Genomic DNA, 19837 nt, shown 5'->3' with positions numbered 1-19837 from the left:
TGTATTGTTCCTCAATTGAGTAACCTTGCTCTTAGTTCTGCTACCCTAGGTGTTTCCTTTACCTGGCCGACGTCTATTTCGTAGATTGTTGTTTGGATAAAGGTGTACATATTGTGAAGTACTTTGTTGTAGGACGTACCGAACACAAAATGACTTGAACAGTTGAAGTGCCAACTGCACTGGCTGACATGCATGGGATGGCGTACTTGTCGAGAACAATGTAGTATGCATGGATGGTGTTCTTCTTGGGTCCAGCTGCAAGGAGGTATGGCTGCTTGCTCTCCTATGGCATCCAGATGTTCTTGTACACTGTTTCCAGTCTGTGAATGAATTGTTTCACTTTAATGCAGGGCTTAAAGTGTCATATCAGATGATGAAAAAGACATTCAGACCATGTTCCATTGACGGTAGAGGTTATTATCCAATGTTTGTATGACAATATCAATAATATGGTTCAAGAGTGTTGAGTGTAGCCTACATAAATCTGTAAATCTGGATAAAAGTGTAAATCTTGATAATGTAGTGTGATTGCAGAATGTTAAAAGTTGCATTTTGTGCATAAACTCTGAAACTCTATTTCTGAAATTTGAAAAGTGGGTAAACAGCATTTACTTGCGTTTAGCTTAAATTAGAAAAAATATGAGCCGTCATTACTTTGAGAACATCTCGATACAAGCACTATGTACTGGTAGGCAAGTGGAGAAAATATTTTGACCAACACCGATTTTGTTAAATTTCATTGTTTGAATGCAAGAAAGAAACAACGCAACAGAAGGCAATACTTTAACATGGGCCTAATCTAAAAGGTGGCACACATGCATAACTGATGGCGACAAGAATCATCCACCAACCTTTAAGAACATGACAACATGATTCTCTGCCATGGATGCAGACATCTTCCCGGGTCTTTTGCGGCCTTGTGCAACCGGTGGAATGAGGTGGAGTAAGAGAAGTATCCCTGCAAGTTCATGATCCCATGCTATATGAAAAAGAGGCACATGAATGTGATTAACAGCTTAGTCAAACTTTATCAACAATTCCAACTGAGACAAAATCTTTCAATTGTTTTAAAGTATCTGACCCGCGTCATTTTCTTCATCATCATTCCCCACACTCTCTGCTGCATCAATCAGCTCCTGAAGATCTCGTGACAGATGCAAGCCCTTGCTCTGGGCTATGGTCTTGTGCTTGAACGCAGTTGGCCACTTCTCCAAAAACTTGGCAGATACCACCCCGCCAAACAGCCGAGTAAAGTCTTGTTCAATCTTGCAACACAACAAACACAAATTTTTTCCTTGAGCACAATATTTGACATAATGAACACTTTACATTTTGTGCTATTGCCTGCAGAACAGTACTGTTTACTTGTATGAAATAGTTTTTAGTTAATTATAGATAAACATTGTTCAGCTTCAACAACTTAAAAGTCCTTTCATGTCTTTGAAACGTGGGAACTCCAACAGAACATCTCCACATTTGTTTGGGTCTTCGATCAAACGACGCCGGTACTGAAAAGTAGCTTGCATCTTCTGCTTGATTGTAGTCTCATCAGAGCAATGCTTCATGAAAGAGATGGCGTCTTTACACTCTTCTTCAGAAAGGTCATCAGAAATGTTGGATGCTCTTCTTTCAGCGGTTGGCCCTCCAGAAAATGACTGGCTTGATCGACCCCTTTTCTGTGAGCAGTTTCTCTGGATATTCTTTATTTTCCAAGACAGATACCCTTCTCCACTTGTGTACAATGGTAACATTAATCTGAATCCTCTTTCTTCTAATACTGTAGGTTATCATGTTTGCTTGTGAAATTTACCCATGCCTCTCAGTCATGTCTGCAACAAGAATCGTTATCATTTTCCTCCTTGTGCTGTCTGTCAAATATTTTGTTTTCCGGTATTCTTTGGAGATAATGTCTCCCCCTGGCTTTTTCTCCAGTATGCTTTGGACCAACTGTGGAAAATGTTTTAATGTAAAGCTCATGTATGAAGTTAACGCTACACTACTATTAGTGGAGGAACTAACAATTGACTACAATTCAAATGATAAATCTTTTACATAATACATTTCACTTTTCAGATTAGCTGTATCAACAGTAACCTTTTGTGACAGAGACTTACAGCTTTGGCATCCTCTCCAGCATGTTGTCTAGGGCGTGGTGGACTTTCTATGACAATAGAGTCAGATGATACGTTGAAACTGCTGTTGGATGGTGCTTCGCTTTCCAATTCTAGGACAAAAGTATAGTAATTTGGTCTTTAGCGTGCACTTAATTTAATCAGTACAGTTAAATAATATTACACTAAACAAAGCCACATTTACCTTGTCCATCATCATCCAACTTCAGTAAGAGGACACCAATATCTGGCTGCTTCAGTACCTCCTCAAACACATCTTCATCTAATTCTGTGCCAGTTTGGTCGAGCAATTTTGCCTTATGGCAAGGAGCATCATTAATTCCAAACTTCAGGAAAGCTGAGACCAAAGGAAATGCAAGAATCATTATTGGAATAAGACACACATACACAAATCACTCACAAGTAATATGCATCAGCGCAATCATTTAATTCTACATGTCAGTCTGCAACCTTAAGTCCTAATTACGACTGGGTAAAATGTTAAACTTGTCCATTTAGTTTTCCATCTAGCCTACAAGGAGCATTCACAAAAAATTTGGACATACAAATGAAGCAAGATTCAAAGCATTATCTTTGTAAAAATTAATTTAGGGCATACAGCTGTCCTACAGGAGATGACAACATACATTGTATCACAATGGCAGCATTATTATTTCACTGAACATTTTATCTTGAGTTGGACCATTTACCTTTATACATAGTTGTTTAAATAAAGCTTAATGTAGAATGAACTACACCTTCAGTATGATGCATCAGAAATAAACAAGCTCTGAGTTATATCAAATCGGATCCCACACTGAAAATGGAATATCACCCCCATTTTAGAGATAGTAGCAATATGTCAGAAGCATAATATAAACACATGGCTGTATACATGACACCGTTTACTTAATTTACTGTGTTGATTTCGTCCATTGTCGTCTAATTCAGTCCATCACATGATACGTGTGTGGACTGAAATTAGCCATTATTGAGTATAACGTTCGCATACATTGAAGAACGATACAACGTCTACGTTTAAGAAATTAATCAATTAACGTTACTCGGAACACACCGTCAAGGTTCACATGCCAGTATCAAGTTTGTATTTACATGTCATCAAAGGCGAAGCAAAGCAACAGGCTAACGTTACATATAGCTGGGAAGGAATATGTGAAAAATCATGAACATTGGGCACTTCTGGATAAGTTTTTGATTTTTGGCAGGGTGTTAGGTATAGGCCTAAGGTTTTCAAAAATCCATGGATACAAGTTGGGGTGGCCCCAATAAAACAGTTTTCCATAAAAACCAAAATGGCCCCCGCCGAAAAGAGAAAAGGTTATATCTCAGCTTTCTTTAGTCTTAAATTGTTGTATAATGTATTTTCTCTACTTTGTTTGATACAATTTTGATTGGATGTTGGATGTTTGATGTTCTTCTTATTTTAAGTCCATTTCCATGTTAAATCTAGTATCATAGTCATATTTAGCTCATAAACTGTTAATGTCTGAAAAAGTCACATTGAAATATTACTCAGGCCCCTAGACCCATATTTTACCTCCAGGGTATGCTTTTCTTTGTTGATTGGACAGGTCACTATCACTATAGTGTCAAAAATCACATGTTGTGACCAAAGGGACCATTGTTGAGGCCTTAAACACAAATTCAGAACTATGCCACAGTGAAAAGTTACAGTATATTAGGCTTTTCACCATGTTAAGGATAAATATTATATTTTAGTCAAATAACACAAAAAAAAAACAATTCATACTTAATTAACATTCTTGTTAAGTCAGTCACTCATTCTTGGCTAGAAGCAGAGTGATTATGGCTCTGTAGCCTAGGCAAAATGGGGACTTGAAACCTTTTCATCAATATAATCTTTCTGCCAAGGCTTTAAACATGTTTGTCGGCATAGCCTACTGGGTCTTTGTTCCTTTATGAATGCACACATTTTTAAAAAAGAAATTAGCTGATCTAGCCGTAGTCTACTCTATTTACCTTCAATATGTCAATTTAATGTCAAGGTGAATGAACACATTAGCTACTGCTGTTTTGTCTAAAAGTACACATAATCATGAAGTTGCAGCTATATATTTGCCGCTACAATTACAGTGTTGTGTTGACCGTTTTCACAAAGGAGGAGCTGAGAACCTGCATTCCATGATTCACAGCTGAACTACATTGTAGGCTACCGGAAATGCGACTAAACGAACGAACGAACGAACGATTCAGAACGAATCATCTTGGCGAACTGAACGACGCAAACTGTGTCATGAGAACGAATGACAAAATCCACCTCTACTCTATACACGATTTAATTGGCCTGATAGAAGTTTAATTTTTCGAGCTCACAAGCCAACGGAGAGTTACTAGACTAGCCCTGGCAGCAAATGTAATTTGCTGCCGCTAGGTTCAGAGTGTCTGCACATTTTTCAAGTGCAAATTTAAAGACTTTTAAGACCTTTTCAAGACATCTAAATGGAAAAAATAAGACTATACCACGCCAAAAAAGATGAATATGACAACACTGTTTTATGCAATGTTTTTTTTACTAACTTTAACACCCATCCCATTTTGGATGTCTACAGAAGTTACCAGCTACTTTACATTTTGCATACATTCTGTTGTATCTAAACCAACCAAAGCTTGACTGAAACATTGTAAAACCATTGACTTGTTTTAAAAAAATGTATGGGAAAAGTGAAATCCCCTATTAATTAAGAGGTCCTCCTCGCATATTATTTTTATTAGAATATTATTTCTGCTGAAAAAACTGCTATGTGGTTTGTAAAGTACTGGGAAAGGCTGACAAGCAAGCCTATTCACTTCCCTGTTGGGTAGGCTAGGCCAGCAACACACGCTGGAGAGATGCAAACAGATGAACTTTACGTGTATTTCCTCCTGATTGCGAAAACTTTCTTTTTATAAATTGCGCAGGAAATTATCAGACAAGTGAAAGAAGCACCGGGCATAATTTGACCAGCAGTCTCCACTTCCATGGTTTATGAAACGCTATGTTGCTAAGGGATTGACATCATTTTCATTAAAGCAGTTATTTTAGAGTGCATTACGCCTTTGGTCGGCAAGCTTGGGCTTGAGGATGCTTTGGTGTTGAAGATGTTGACTGGAAGTTGTTTCGTGGGGAAAAAACAATTGGCTTATTGGTTGATATGGGTGTGTGTGACTGTGACAACAATAAGCAGAGAATGACATTGACCATTTTCTCTATCTCCTGTTGCTATGTCACTTTTCAAGTCCAGGCCTGTCTGGAGAAATGATATTTCGCCCGCTCAATTAGGGGCACAGCGGCAGCTCAACCTAAGCAGGGGGTGTAGTGGTAAAATAAGAGGTGGGTACACTATCAGTTCTGTGATCACAATAAGGTGGACTGCGCCATGCAGTAGTGGGTTTTTAAAAAAGGCATTCAGAACATGTTTGATGAAGGTGGAGGGCAGACGCACAATATTGTCCAGGTGCATTGTAGGCTATAAATGCCCTCCGCTGGCTGCAGATAATTGCAGATTAACAATAAACAGTAATGCTAATCTGAGGTACCTGTCTAGTTTTATTCCATAAATATATTGTTCTTATAGACGTTATTGGCATGCACGATCAAGAGCTTCCATGTACGCTTGTGGCTGTTGACATGAATCAAACATGTTCTGAATGCCTTTTTTAAAAACCCACTACCGCAGTCCACCTTACCGTGATCACAGAATTACTATTAGGCCTACACTCTGCTTAGGTTGAGCTGCTGCTGAGTGCCTCACATTGAGCGGGTGAAATCTGATTTCTGCTGAAAGGCCTGCACTTGAAAAGTGACATAGCAACAGGAGATTAAAAGAAATAGTCAATGCCACTCTCTGCTTATTACTATCACAATCACACCCCCCCATATCAACCAATAAGCCAATTATTTTCCCCCACTGCAGGGGCAAAAATAATAAACAACTTCCAATCAACATCTTCAACACCAAAGCTTCCTCAAGCCCAATCTTGCCGACCAGGTGTAATGCACTCTAAAATAACGGCTTTAATGAAAATGTCAATCCCTTAGGTTCGGGGATATAGTGGAGGCTAAATGCAAATAAACTCAGTTTGTCCACCTCTGAAATTTGGATAAGAGACAGGCATATTTTTTCTTGCCGTTTTCACACCTTTAGTGATACACACGTTAAAAACATCTTCACTTTGCAACCACTACACTTCCTCCAGTAGCCTTCTACTTCTTGATCTACAGAATGCAGATGACACCTGCACAGAACAAATGCTTCCCCCAAAATGTAATTGCGGATAAAACAATACACGAAACCGGATGGAGACATTTCACTCGCTCGGCGGTCCCATACGCAAATGTAATACCTCCCTTTCAAAAATTCAAGACATTCCAGACAATTTAAGACTTTTTTAGGCCTAAAAAAACGAAAGTTGTATTTAAGACTTTTTAACACTTTTTAAGGATATGCTGGTCCCTGTAGGTTGTGTCTAGATTTCTAGGCTACTAAAATGTAATATTGATCCTTAACATGGTGAAAAGCCTAATATAACTTTTCACTGTGGCATAGTTCGGAAGTTGTGTTTATTTAAGGCCTGAACAATGGTCCTTTTGGTCACAACGTGATTTTTGACACTATAGTGGTGATAGTGACCTGTCCAATCAACAAAAAAAAGCATACTGTACCTTGGAGGTAAAAATATGGGTCTAGGGACCTGAGTATTTCAATGTGATTTTTTCAGAGATATTGACAGTTTATGAGCTAAATATGACTATGATACTACATGGAAATGGACTTGGACATGGAAATAGAAGCATATCGAAATTGGATTCCTTGTATCAAACAAAGTAGAGGAAAATACATTATACAACAATTTTAAGACTAAAGAAGGCTGAGATATAACCTTTTCTCTTTTCGGCGGGGGCCATTTTGGATTTTATGGATAACTGCCACTAGGGGGGCCACCCCAACATGTATCCATGGATTTTTGAAAACCTTAGGCCTATACCTAACACCCTGCCAAAAATCAAAAACTTATCCAGAAGTGCCAGAAGTTCATGAATTGCATCCTAGCTAATAAGAAGGCAACCATGCCTGCACACAACATTAAGTATAGCGCATAAAGGATAATTCAACACATAGCCTACCATCATTCAGAAAAATTCTGAACTTCGGCTCAGTGACACGCACAAACTTTTGTTCATCCTGTATCGGACTTTTATCAGCATATTGGGTTAGTCCTGTAGAGCAAATCAAACGATACACAATTAGGCAATGTATTTTAAGCCTATGCCGATCACGTTGACGTTAAGTCACATAATCTTGCAATCATGAAAAATGCCCCCCCCCCTCCCCCCGCGCGTAGATTGAGTTAACATGCCATGTGTAATTCAGTTTTGCAGCGTTGTACAATTACAAACGTTAGTATAGTCAAAACTTAAACTTAACATGAAGACAGCCAACAAAAAATAAGCGCTAACGTTAGCATGCTAGTTACAATAGAAGGACATGCAGCTGCTGTTAGGTACTTGAAGCTAACGTTAACGTTAGTTTAGCTGCTACCAATTGAAAATTATTCCCAAACCCTATTAACGTTACATAACTAATAACGCTAATTGTAATTACCCACATTACTTCAATTTTCTACAAGCAATAACATCTCTTATTATTTCGGTAGCCAGTTTGCTTTCAAATAAGGTCCACCACACTAAAGAGTTAGCTATAAGGTAGCTAACATTCGCGCTTAAAATAGGTAGAACCAGAGAATGTCTAATAAGGGGAGAACTGCCACTCTCGGAAAACGTCCGGTTTCTGAAATGGTTGCAGTTCCTTCTGTGGTTCCACATGAGGGCGCTCGTCCACAAGTGCAGAATGCATGGAGGTCTATAGAGCTGTACCCCTCGAAATCCACTTTTCTCGGGATATAATTTTTTTTCAAGTAATTTGAGTATTGTATTCGAAAGGGGAGGCAAAGAAAATACGCTTGGTTGAGTATTATATTTTTTAAAGTCACTTAATTGTTCTTAAAAGCCTTTCAAATGTGTCAGTGACGTCATTCATTAGCACAATGCTAGCGTGTTATGTGCAACAACGACCCAACCTGTAAGAAATCAATAAGTACTCGTTCATTCAACTTTTGACCTATAACCCATGTTGAAGTTATACAAACTACAATCAAATCTGAGATTTGTCAAGGACAGTCAGGTGAAAGAGACAATTTTAGCCGTCTAGCTCTATTGACTCCCATTCATTCTGCACTCATGGCGATCGCCCCCAGTGGAATCTGGTGGAACTGCATCCAAATTCGGTACAATGGGACTTAAAGGAACCGTATGTAAGAAATGTATTTCAATTAATCATAAAATGGCCCTGATATGTCACTAGACATTAAGAAATCATGTTTATTTTAAATACTTATATCACTGACAACAGTAGTCCGGCCAGGATATTGGCATTTAAAAAGTGAAGTTGCAGCCCTCAACTGATGTTGATGTGTTTTTTCATGTCATGTTGTGTTTTGGCCTGATGCGCCACCTGTCACCTATCTACTAATCACAGGTCAGTAGTGTTTCGGCATCCGGGTTGGCAACCTCGAGTCAGGGGCGAGGGGGAGGGGATACACCTCTCTACAGTAATTTGAAAGTGATTGCAGTATCAGTTTTGGCCACAATCTTACATATGGTTCCTTTAATACGGAGTGGCAAGGCTCTCCGTAGACGGGCTCTGGTAGAACTATGACAACGTTAACGTTACCATGAACTAGCCAAGTAAGTGCTAGCTTTAAGCGCGAACAAAAGCAACAAAACCTTAGAACTAAATGATTAACAACGTAATCTAACCTATGTCATTTTAAAAAATAAATCATGCCTTGTTGTCAATTTTCCAAACAGCATTTAGCCTACACAAAATATTTTCATCAAACTCACCGTATATCCCGTGCAACCACCTCCATGGTGAAGTGAACTGAAAATCCAAAAGGAAATTTTGAAATCAGCAGAGTCGCGCGGAGCTGTTGGCTGTCTTTGGAGGCGTAGTTACCAACATAATTTCTTCAGAGCAAAGTGGCTGGTACTTTGATAATCAACTCTTACTCTTAGGGTTATTTTACACTTGCATGATTAAAAGAAACTCTCTAAGTGCATATGGAATTTTACACTCCAAATTTTACATTGCTGATTTTACTGTGTAAGTAACTGGGAGAATTACAGATATGTTTAACAGCTGCTGGACACACATTTAAAGTTACGGTAGCACTACTGTTGTTTTTATCTACTGTGAAAGTGTTTAACAGTAGCGCTACCACAAACTACCTTTTCCCAAGTAAGTTACCATAAATTATATGAAACGTCATCAAAATGCCCATAATGCAATGCAAAATACAGTAGTGATACTGTAATGTAATGTTATGGTATTTTACTGGCCATTTTGCGGTAAGGATACTGGGAAATTACAGTTAAGTCTAACAGTGTAGTTCAAACTGTCTGATATTGATTTAAAGGGAGTCCAGGACAATGTAATTTCAGATATGCACAGGAGAAATATTAAGTTCCTGTAGGTAGGAGATTTCCCACAGCAGCCAGTCAACAACCAAGCCTATGTACCATCAAAAAAAAAAGAAAAACCGAAATTATCAACAAAGCAACTATTGTGGACAAAACACATCACCAGCAGAACAGCCCTCAAGGGCATTTCACTGGGGTTATCAAGCAGGCATGGATTGCCATATATGTTCTGTAAACATGTTTTAAAAAGCGAACAGTTATAATAATAATTATAATAAGTTATAATAATAATTATAATAATGATAAATTCTTGTATAAATACTATATAACTCCAGTGAAGCTTAATAAGTTTGATGCCACTAATTCTATGTGTAGAAAATGTGAAACTGAATTTGGAACATTTATGCATTTATATTGGCATTGTAAAGCTGTTCACTCCTTTTGGGAGAAGATTTATAAAGCAATTCAGGATATGTGTAACTGTACTTTTGAGCTGTGCCCTATGTTATATTTATTGAATTACGATGTGGAAAATAAGTTTCCCTACACAAGAAAATGTGTGTTTATAATGCTTTCCTATTTTGCTAAAAAATGTATAGTACATGGATTTCCCAGTCAGGACCCACCTTGGGTCAATGGCTGGAACAAATAATAGACTTGTTGCCCATCGAAGAAATCACAAGTAAACGACATTCAAGACTGCAAGATTACTTATCCACTTGGTCCTTAATATTGAATTATATATCCAGACAACGACTCTACTTCCTTCGTCAGCTAAGGAAATTCAAAGTTTCTACATCCATCATGAAGGCCTTCTACACTTCAGCGGTTGAGAGTGTTCTAACTGGTAGCATCATCACCTGGTATGGGAACTCCACAGTTAGAGATTGTAGTACTCTGCAGAGAGTAGTGCGCTCAGCTGAACGTACTATAAGAACTCAACTCCCTGCTCTACAAGATATCTATTCCAGAAGAGTACTCCTAAGAGCCCAAAAGATTCTGAAGGACTCTTCTCATCCTAACAATGGATTATTCCTACCACTGAAATCAAGAAGACGCCTATGTAGTCACAAAGCCAGAACTGAGAGACTCAGGAGAAGTTTTTATCCATCCGAACTCTGAACTCACACTATACTGACTTTGCACACATTCACTCCTCAGCACTCTCAAACATTTCCCAACTCTGAACTCACACTATACTGACTTTACACTCATTCACTCCTCAGCACTCATGACCCCCCCCCCCCCCCCCCCACACACACACACCTACAAGACTTTTAGCACTTTTACATCCCTCACCCTATGCTACTAACCTTTTATTTATTTTCTTATTTCATCACACGTCAAAACACACACACACACACACATATCTGACTTTCTCCAACTTTTGCACATCTCCATAGAACTTTTTATTTATTATTTTTGATTTCACCTCCATCTACCCATGTCCTTGATTGCCTAGCCTTTCTGCCCCCACCCCAACCCACCCCTATCCCCAACACACACACAAAAAACACACACACTTACATCATCACTGTCATCACCTCACATACATATAGCACACTGCTTGCTACAGTAAGCCTCCTCTACATACTTGCTGCACACTGCCCCCCCCCCCCTCCCTACATACACAGCACATTGTCTTCAGGATCTTCTCCAACACACATCCTCTACATACTTACAGCACACTGCCCCCACCTACCCACACACACACTACACACTACACACACACACACACACACACACAGTCACTGCTCCACTCCCCTCCCACCCACACTCACATCTTCACTGTCATCACTCACATACATCATACATACAGTACTCTGCTTGCAATATAAGTCCCTTCACCATACTTGCAGTACACTGCCCCCCCCCCCCCCTCCCCTACATACACAGCACATTATTTAATCAGGAAGCTTCTCCAACACACATCCCCAACATACTTACAGCACACTGCCCCCCCCCCCCCAACATACATATTGCACACTGCCCTCTCCCCACATACACAGCACACTATCCCATCTCCCCTGTCATCCCCCCAACACACACACCAAGACCCCTGGCAGTTGGGTTAGCCCCTTGAGCCGTGGATCTGCCCAAGGTTTCTTCCTTGGTAAGGGAGTTTTTCCTTGCCCCTGTTGCTCTTGGGTGCTCCTTGTTGGTGCCCCCCACCCAATCCCAATCCTCCCCCACCTTTTTTATGCAGCCCTTGCCACTTAATCTACTAAACCCCTCTTCTACTGCACTTTTTACCCCCCCCCCCCCCCCCATTAATGCACAAACAGGCTGACACCAGACATAATTTCACTGCATTTCTTACTTCCAGTAACTATATGCATGTGACAATAAACTTCCTTGTATCCTTGTATCCTTGTATATACATACTATAAAATGACTAACTTAGATTGAATAATGGATAACCCACAGACTGTGATAACGTAGGATTATTATTATTATTGTTCTGATTGTTATTGTCTTTTTTTTATTTTATTTTTTCTTTTCTTTTCTGTCCTGTGGATGTGTCTAGATGTGTTGTCCCTGCTGTTTTGTGTGTTGTCGTGTTTCGATGTGTGTGTGTTGTATGTGCTAAATTGTGAATAATTTTTTTTTTTTAAAAAGCGAACAGTGATATTTCTACAGGGAGATAGATATACCACTGCACCAAGGTTTTACGTTACATAAGACTTCTAGAAGATCAAAACAGAGCGAGAAACTGAACTGAACTAGGCTTTAGGCTGAAGAAAGCCAACCATGGGTAAAGAATACCAGTAAATGCCAGTCAGTGGGCCCCAGCCGTGGCGCAACTGGCTGGGGCACCTGCACCGTACGCCGGCGACCCGGGTTCGATTCCCGCCCCGTGGTCCTTTCCCGATCCCACCCCGACTCTCTCTCCCACTCACTTCCTGTCATTCTCTACTGTCCTGATGAGTGAAGGTGCAAAACGCACACCAGAAAAGGAGGTGCTGGCAACCAGTAAAACAATTGCAAAAGGAGAGAAGTGCCGCACACTCCCGAGGTACACATATAAGTCTTTAATGTGACTAAAGTGACAACGTTTCGGCCTGTCGGCCTTCCTCAGGTCACGTGTAAATGTATTCTCTACTGTCCTATCACATTGAAGGCATAAAAAGCCCCCAAAAATATACTTTATAAATGCCAGTCGGTGGACTTATTGCTAGTAAGTAAGAGCCATTGGCAAGATCTGCTGTCTGCCACGGAGCTCATAGCAGCCATAGCAACTCGGCTTCCCTCCCAGCAGTGCATTGGGACATGTTTCCACGGCTTGCTAAAATGTAATTTGGAATGTAAAGAGATATTCTCAGCCTCTGTTGGCTCCTTTTTTACCAAATTAAAGCTCCCATTCATTAGTCTCTCTTCCTGTGAGGGGAAAAGCGTGAATTAAATAGGCCCTAAGTTGATTTTTTTTTTTCCTGGGAAAAGGACTATTATTGCACAGCAGAGATGGAAGAAAAATGAGTTTGTGCATGCAAACTCAAGCTCTCTGAGCAGGAGCAGGGGTACAGTTCCAGCCAACCGGAAGATAGATGTTGTCATTAATGTCTCACTTCGTGCAAGATGTTTTTTAGATGTCTTCCGAAGGATGTATTTCATGTATTTGTGCTTCACTGCAGTGGATATATTCCATAATGGGCCATCATCTTTGAAATTCGGGGAATCTCCATGATTATGGATGTTTTGCAGATGCATCAAAAATATCTTGCTGTAGTGTATGTCAAGCAAACAAATTAAGCTACACCATTTCACCATTGGTGTGAATCATTTCCCCATGTTAGTGATGCATATACTGTATGTATAGGGAAATTATGCTGTTTTTCTTTAAAAATGTATGCATTTTGGGCTAGATTGATTGATTGGTATCTGCCTTCTGCAGAAGAGAGAAAGCTCAGTCAGTGACCAGCACCTATTTGTTTTTTTAGGTCAGTGGTTATTGTTAGGTTCCTTGCCTTGCTTCCAAACACGGACTACTTGCCAAAATGCAGATTCATAGTATCTCTATCTAATGCTAAGTGTTGTTGGAAAATAGGAAAGAGAGGAGTTTTGTTTGTGTGTGTGTGTGTGTGTGTGTGTGTGTGTGTGTGTGTGTGTGTGTGTGTGTGCGCAAGCGAGCAAGAGAGAGAGAGAGAGATGTGTGCAGTAAGTACATGTGTATTAATAGAATAGACACCTCTTCTGATGCTGCACATGGCTTGTGCTCAGTCAGTCAGTCAGTTAGTCAGGGGAGGGCATCACAGGATAAAGGCACCGGGCCTCCTTTAAATTATGGACGAGCACTCCTCACCATGCAAATCTGGGGCTGAAGAAAGACAAAAAGGAGGAAAAAGGAAAAAAAGGCATTTTCAGACTCAGTGGCTCGACAGGGCGAGCTGTTTAATATTCCAATCAAATGTTTCTGTTTGCCCTTTCTGGCCCTGCAAATCAATAAGCCTGACGAATGGACAAGGAGGCGAAAGAGACAAGCTCTCGGGTGGAGAAAGGCATTTTTTATTTTTTTTAAACATTTTTATAGCTGTTGCCTGTCTTTGTGTGTGTGTTGGGGGGGGGGGGGGGTGCATATGTACAACACTAGTGTTCAGAACTAAGGTCTGTATAACAAAGTCTTTGTAAAGACTGAGATGGGCCTTTGTGCATTGTGTGTGTGTGGGGTGTTTGTGTGTGTGTGTGTGTGTCCATCTTGACCTTCACTCACAGTCTGGAGAGGGAGGACAGAGTCTGATGGAGAGGGATGAGTGGGAGAACAAGAGTCTGTGCATGAGGGTTTCACCATGTCTCTATTCACACTCACGCACGCACACACACACACGCACACACACACACACACACACACACACACACACACACACACACACACACACACACACACACACACACACACCCTTAATCAAAATAGCATCCATTTACAGGAGTTATGCAACAGAAAAAACGCCACAAATCATTTGATGAACAGAACATACAACTCTCCACATACATACACAACCATACACAATCTCTCTCTCTCACACACACACACACACACACACACACACACACACACACTCATAACAAGCCTTCTGCCCTATTTCCTCTGTGACTCAGCATCCAGCGAGTTCTCTCAGAGTGGATGACTCGATGCGCCTGCTTTAGTGTCACTCTCTCTTCATACTGCTCTCTGTCACATTCTCTTTTTCCACCTTTCACCTTCACTTTTTTCACTTTCATTCTTCGAGGGAAGATAAGAACAAAACAATCAAGTGTGTGTGTGTGTGTGTGTGTGTGTGTGTGTGTGTGTGTGTCCTCGTCTGCCCTCCATTCCCCTTTGCACATCCTGACACTGCGTCACCACCTCCGTGAGATGGACGTTGGCAGTGCTGAATGACACATTGTGGTCGGGAGCGACAATGTCAACAACCGACGTCAGCGGCACCACCACCGCCATTCATAGCCCGTACTGCCCTTACGCCCGCCACAATCATCACACCCACACACTGACTTACCCAGTCCACCACTCTGCCCACCAACCCACTCAACCCCCTCCTAGACACACACACACACGCAATCACACACACAAACACACACACATGCAATCACACACACAAACACACACACATACACACACACACACAATCACACACACAAACACACACACACACACACATACACAAAGTGGCTCTCTCTCTTTCTCTCTCTGTATCTGTCTCTCTGTGTGTGTCTCTTTTACACTCATACTCACACACACTCTCTCTTACACACATGCACACACATGCACATGTACACACATGCATGCACACACACACAGACACACACATGTGCACGCACACACACACACACACACACACACACACCAAGACGAGAGAGAGAGAGAGAGAGAGAGAGAGAGAGAGAGAGAGAGAGATGTAGCTCTCTGAATGATGCAGTGCATTCCTAATGAGCCCACGTCTCTAGGAAACAGAATCAAGCGCCTTCTCAGCTGGGAGTTGGCCTGCTGTTTTGTTTCTCTCCGTGAACACTCTATTATTGCTCCTCCATGTGTGGATTATACAGTATGCTATTGATTGGAACGCATGGCTCATTTTTCATTAACCCTCTCCCCCAGTACCGCTAGGACTTCATAAATCCCGCTGTCAAAATCTGTGGTATCAGTATATCCCAGCAGAGCTAAGAAATGCATGGGGAACACCATTCCCGGATGAAAAAACAAATCCCAGAGTGAATTTTAATAGTCTTATTATCAGTCACATACACACAATATAAGGTGGCTTTACTTCAGGTCATGAGAAGGACACACAACCAAAACAAGAAGAACCAAGACGTACTGTGTCTGTGTGTTCAGCTGGCTCAGAGAGTGTTTATGGTACAACATGCAAATGTTTTTATAGCATGCAGTATGTTGCTTTTCTGTCAACTCAGTGAAAGGCCATAAAGGGCTATGAGCTACCACGGCGCTGTGTGTCTCATGAAAGCTTGTCTTTATGACATAATTGCAGGGGTAATGAGAGCCAGGGCATTAGGGGGCTATTTACCCGCTTCGCCAGCTGCTACTTCTGCTACCAACATCAGCTGGGAGATGTGGGATGTGGGGACAGAGTGTACGCGCGGTGCATGTTGTGTGTGTGTGTGTGTGTGTGTGTGTGTGTGTGTGTGTGTGTGTGTGTGGGGGTTGGGGGGGGGAGACGAAACATGTAGCAGTAGCGACGCAGAAGGTGTAGGCTAGCGCAGTACGCGGAAGGGAGAGATTGAAAGGAGCGAGTTTGTAATTATGACCGCCGCGCAGCGAAGCGGCGGTCATATAGGTTTAGTCAGATTTTTTTTTTTTTTTCTTTTTCGCATGTCCAAATTTCCGTCAAGGATTCCCGGCCGGGACACTGAAAGACCGGGGTACACGAAATTGGTGGGCATGTAACCCCACATGGATAGCATGGAACCATCATTTTTTGTTTTGATCTGTAGCCCCCCCGCTGGACTGGACCCCCCGAAAGGAGGGTAGGGCAGACACAGTTTTCTGTGAATATCTCGAGAACTGTAGGGTTTAGGAGGACCTTTTTTTTTTTTGTATGTTGATCTCAAGGGGCCATGTCAACCCATTCCATAACCACTCATTTCATGTATAGCGCCACCTAGTTAAACACAAAAAAGTAAAAATGAGGTGTTGTAATCGCAGGTATCTGTGACCTAACATAGTCAAAACTGCACGAAATTGGAGGTGTAGGATCATTATGACACCCTCTGAATGCACGCCAAGTTTCGTGGAATTCCGTTCATGGGGGGCCACACAATAAATTAATTTATGTTACTATACACCAACTGGCCTGTAGGTGGCCGGAGACAGTTTTCTGTGAATATCTCGAGAACCGTAGGGCCTAGGAGGTCCACCTTTTTTTTGTATGTTGGTCTTAAGGGGGCATGTCAACCCATCCCATTACCACTTATTTCATGTATAGAGCCACCTAGTTAAAAATTAAAAAGCAAAAAATTAGGTGTTTTCATCACAATATCTCTGGCTGACATGGTCAAAACTGCACGAAATTGAAAGTGTAGGATCATTATGACACCTTCCAAATGCATGCCAAGTTTTGTGAACTTTCGTTCATGGGGGGCCTTACAATAAAATTATTTATGTGTACATTTAGTGACCGTACACCAACAAGGATTCCTGGGACCGGGGTACACGAAACTTGGTGGGCATGTAACCCCACATGGATAGCATGGAACCATCGTTTTTCCCGAAAGGAGGGTAGGGCAGACACAGTTTTCTGTGAATATCTTGAGAACCGTAGGGCCTAGGATGACCAATTTTTTCTGTATGTTTGCCTCCAGGGGTCATGTTAACCCATTCCATGTGCACACATGTGCATAAACAGATACACACGCACACACATACATTCACAGTAATCATACGTATGACACATACTCACATAGTAGACATAATATGTACGCATGCATGCACATGCACAAACACATACGCAGACAAACACACAAGCACGTACACACACAACACCAGAGGCGTATCAAGCTTTTTAAAAGTGTGGGGGTTGTGGGATAGGAAAATGAAACAACCTGGTCAAATTATAAATAACTCCCTAGAGGGACATTGTAAGTATTTTCTGAGAAGGGTGCGGACTATATTGGTGTCCGGGAGTTTCTCCCCCGAAATTTTTTTGAAATTCTGATTGCTAAACACACCATTTTAATGCAGTTTGGGGGGGACAGAAGAAGCAGCGCCCCTCATATGTGTGGCTCATGTGACATGTAGGCCTACATGATCTACCTGCTACTTCACTATTTGACACTACCCTACATGGAGACATATCTCATGTTATAAATCTAGAAATCATTTCAGAAATTATGGGTTAGCAGGCTACAATAAATTGCTTAACAGACAGCAGCCTAATTTCGAGGTATCACGGACACAGAATAATGACAGAACTCTAAGCTCAAATTCAAAAACGTTTGAAGTCTACCCTAATATATGCAAAGGGAATATAAATAAATAGTGTTGCATATAGCCAGCTTAATTAATGTAAATTTAAAGATTATGATTTGCAGTTTTTATGCTTTTTTCATTGATGGTTACAGGAAGCTAGGCTACGTAGTTTAAACTATTGTTGCTTCTAGTCCACCTTACCTCAAGTTTCACTTGCTGCAGGGACGCACACATTGCATGAGCGCTCATAAGCGTTCTATTTGAGTTCTACATGCTGGAAATCTTAGTTCTCAGATGTAGAACTCAAATGTGTCTTGACGCCGCCGTTTGTAAGATCAAAATAAGATGTTTTAAATGGAAAGCAATCGTAAGATCTCCAGTATGATGTAGCACTACGACACACATTGACAGTGAAATGCCGCCAACGTTTGATCAGATCAAATAAGACGTTCTAAATGGAACACGATGTAATTAAGCTGTTCAGATATTTTCCAAGTGTCTTGGAGACGTATGTGTGCTGACTGGGCTATGTCTTGATGACACCAAATTAAAAAGTAGGCCTATTTCTGATTCGGGAAACTTTTAGCCTAGTTTATTTATTTTTTCATTCCGCGGTTCCATACATTCAATCTTGCTGCAAATGATCAGACGTGTGAAGCACCGGGCATAACTTAATTTCGCGGCTACGTGGACCAGTAGGTTAATTGTTGAGCAGGCCCATAGTTTGAGAAAAGCTGCAGATCATAGACAGAGAAAGCATAATGCTCTGAGAACAGTAGCCAAAAGTTTTTCTGCAGAAACAAGTGCCTTGGTGCGCGCACCGCCACTTTCACTTTGTCTCCTTGCATTTCTACATTGTGACAAAAACTGTCATTTGTGTCTCTGTGTTTGCGGTAGATACGGTTCCAACTCTTTACGGGAGCGTTTATTTCCATATTTTACTTTCATTTTAATCTGACAAAAAGTGTGGGGGATAGAATCGTGTTCCAGCAAAAGTGTGTACGTTATAACACCCACATCCCCCACGCTTGCTACGCGCCTGCACAACACACACACACACACACACACACACACACATAAACATAAACGTGTGCACGCACACATGCACACAATTCAAGAATTTCTCAGAATTATGAACAGGCAAGATGGGGGTGGGGTTGTATAAAATTAATTTTACATGTGAAATCTATGAACTAATCATGTTTTGGTACTTGTTGTCTAGCAGATACCAGTGAGAATTGAGTATGGATAATGCAATTTAGTGAGACAGTTAGAATCATATAGGCCTTTCAGCGTGATTTATTTTTGTGGAAAAAATGTGCTGGACTGGGCAGCGGTCATATTTTGTACCGCTTTTCGGTACATCTACTTTATAAAGTGTTTCACCTCTATGGCCGCCCCCAACCTCGCGCTGTAAGCTTATAATTTCTCTAACAAACCACTTTGGAGAGTCGTGGCCACGCTGGCAGTTCCCTGTGTATTCCCACGCCGCTCGTTTAGCAAACTGGACAATGTTCCACGCCAGCCGCTGAAATGAGTGGATCGATACACGACACCAAGCAAACTCTCCTCAATTCATTCATTTGCTAGCTGATCCATGATCAGGAGAATGGGATCTGACAAGGAGAGGGCAGAGCCGCGAGCAAGCACACTAACCCAAGTCACCTGCACTGTGTGCCAATGGGTTTCAATCAAGTTGAAGGGGATTTTATTTGATTTTCTAAGGTTTATTTTAAAACAACTTGTGTTCACTCAATGTGGTCATTTGTTTTTACCGTAAAAATACCGTTTTTTAAACTGTACTTC

At 41.1% G+C, this 19837-nt stretch overlaps 1 protein-coding gene and 1 long non-coding RNA gene across 3 annotated transcripts in view; one reads left to right on the top strand and one right to left on the bottom strand.

Annotated features, from left to right (window-relative positions):
• abca2 (ATP-binding cassette, sub-family A (ABC1), member 2) overlaps positions 1-19837 on the top strand; it is an 85139-nt gene that overhangs the window by 22244 nt on the left and 43058 nt on the right. The window lies entirely within an intron of this gene.
• On the bottom strand, positions 153-1222 carry LOC143106612 (uncharacterized). Its single transcript, XR_012983710.1, has 3 exons — positions 1082-1222; positions 852-979; positions 153-320 (listed from the first exon to the last, which is right to left on the bottom strand). It is a non-coding gene; the product is annotated as an uncharacterized LOC143106612 (long non-coding RNA).

Source organism: Alosa pseudoharengus, unplaced genomic scaffold, assembly GCF_046254945.1.
Source record: "Alosa pseudoharengus isolate Yale_2024_CS ecotype anadromous, Long Island Sound unplaced genomic scaffold, YU_APseudo_1.1 YU_APseudo_1.1_scf_6, whole genome shotgun sequence".
NCBI classification, from domain to species: Eukaryota; Metazoa; Chordata; class Actinopteri; order Clupeiformes; family Clupeidae; genus Alosa; species Alosa pseudoharengus.
Note: the sequence above shows the minus strand (reverse complement) of the source record. Positions and strands in the feature narration are given on the sequence as shown.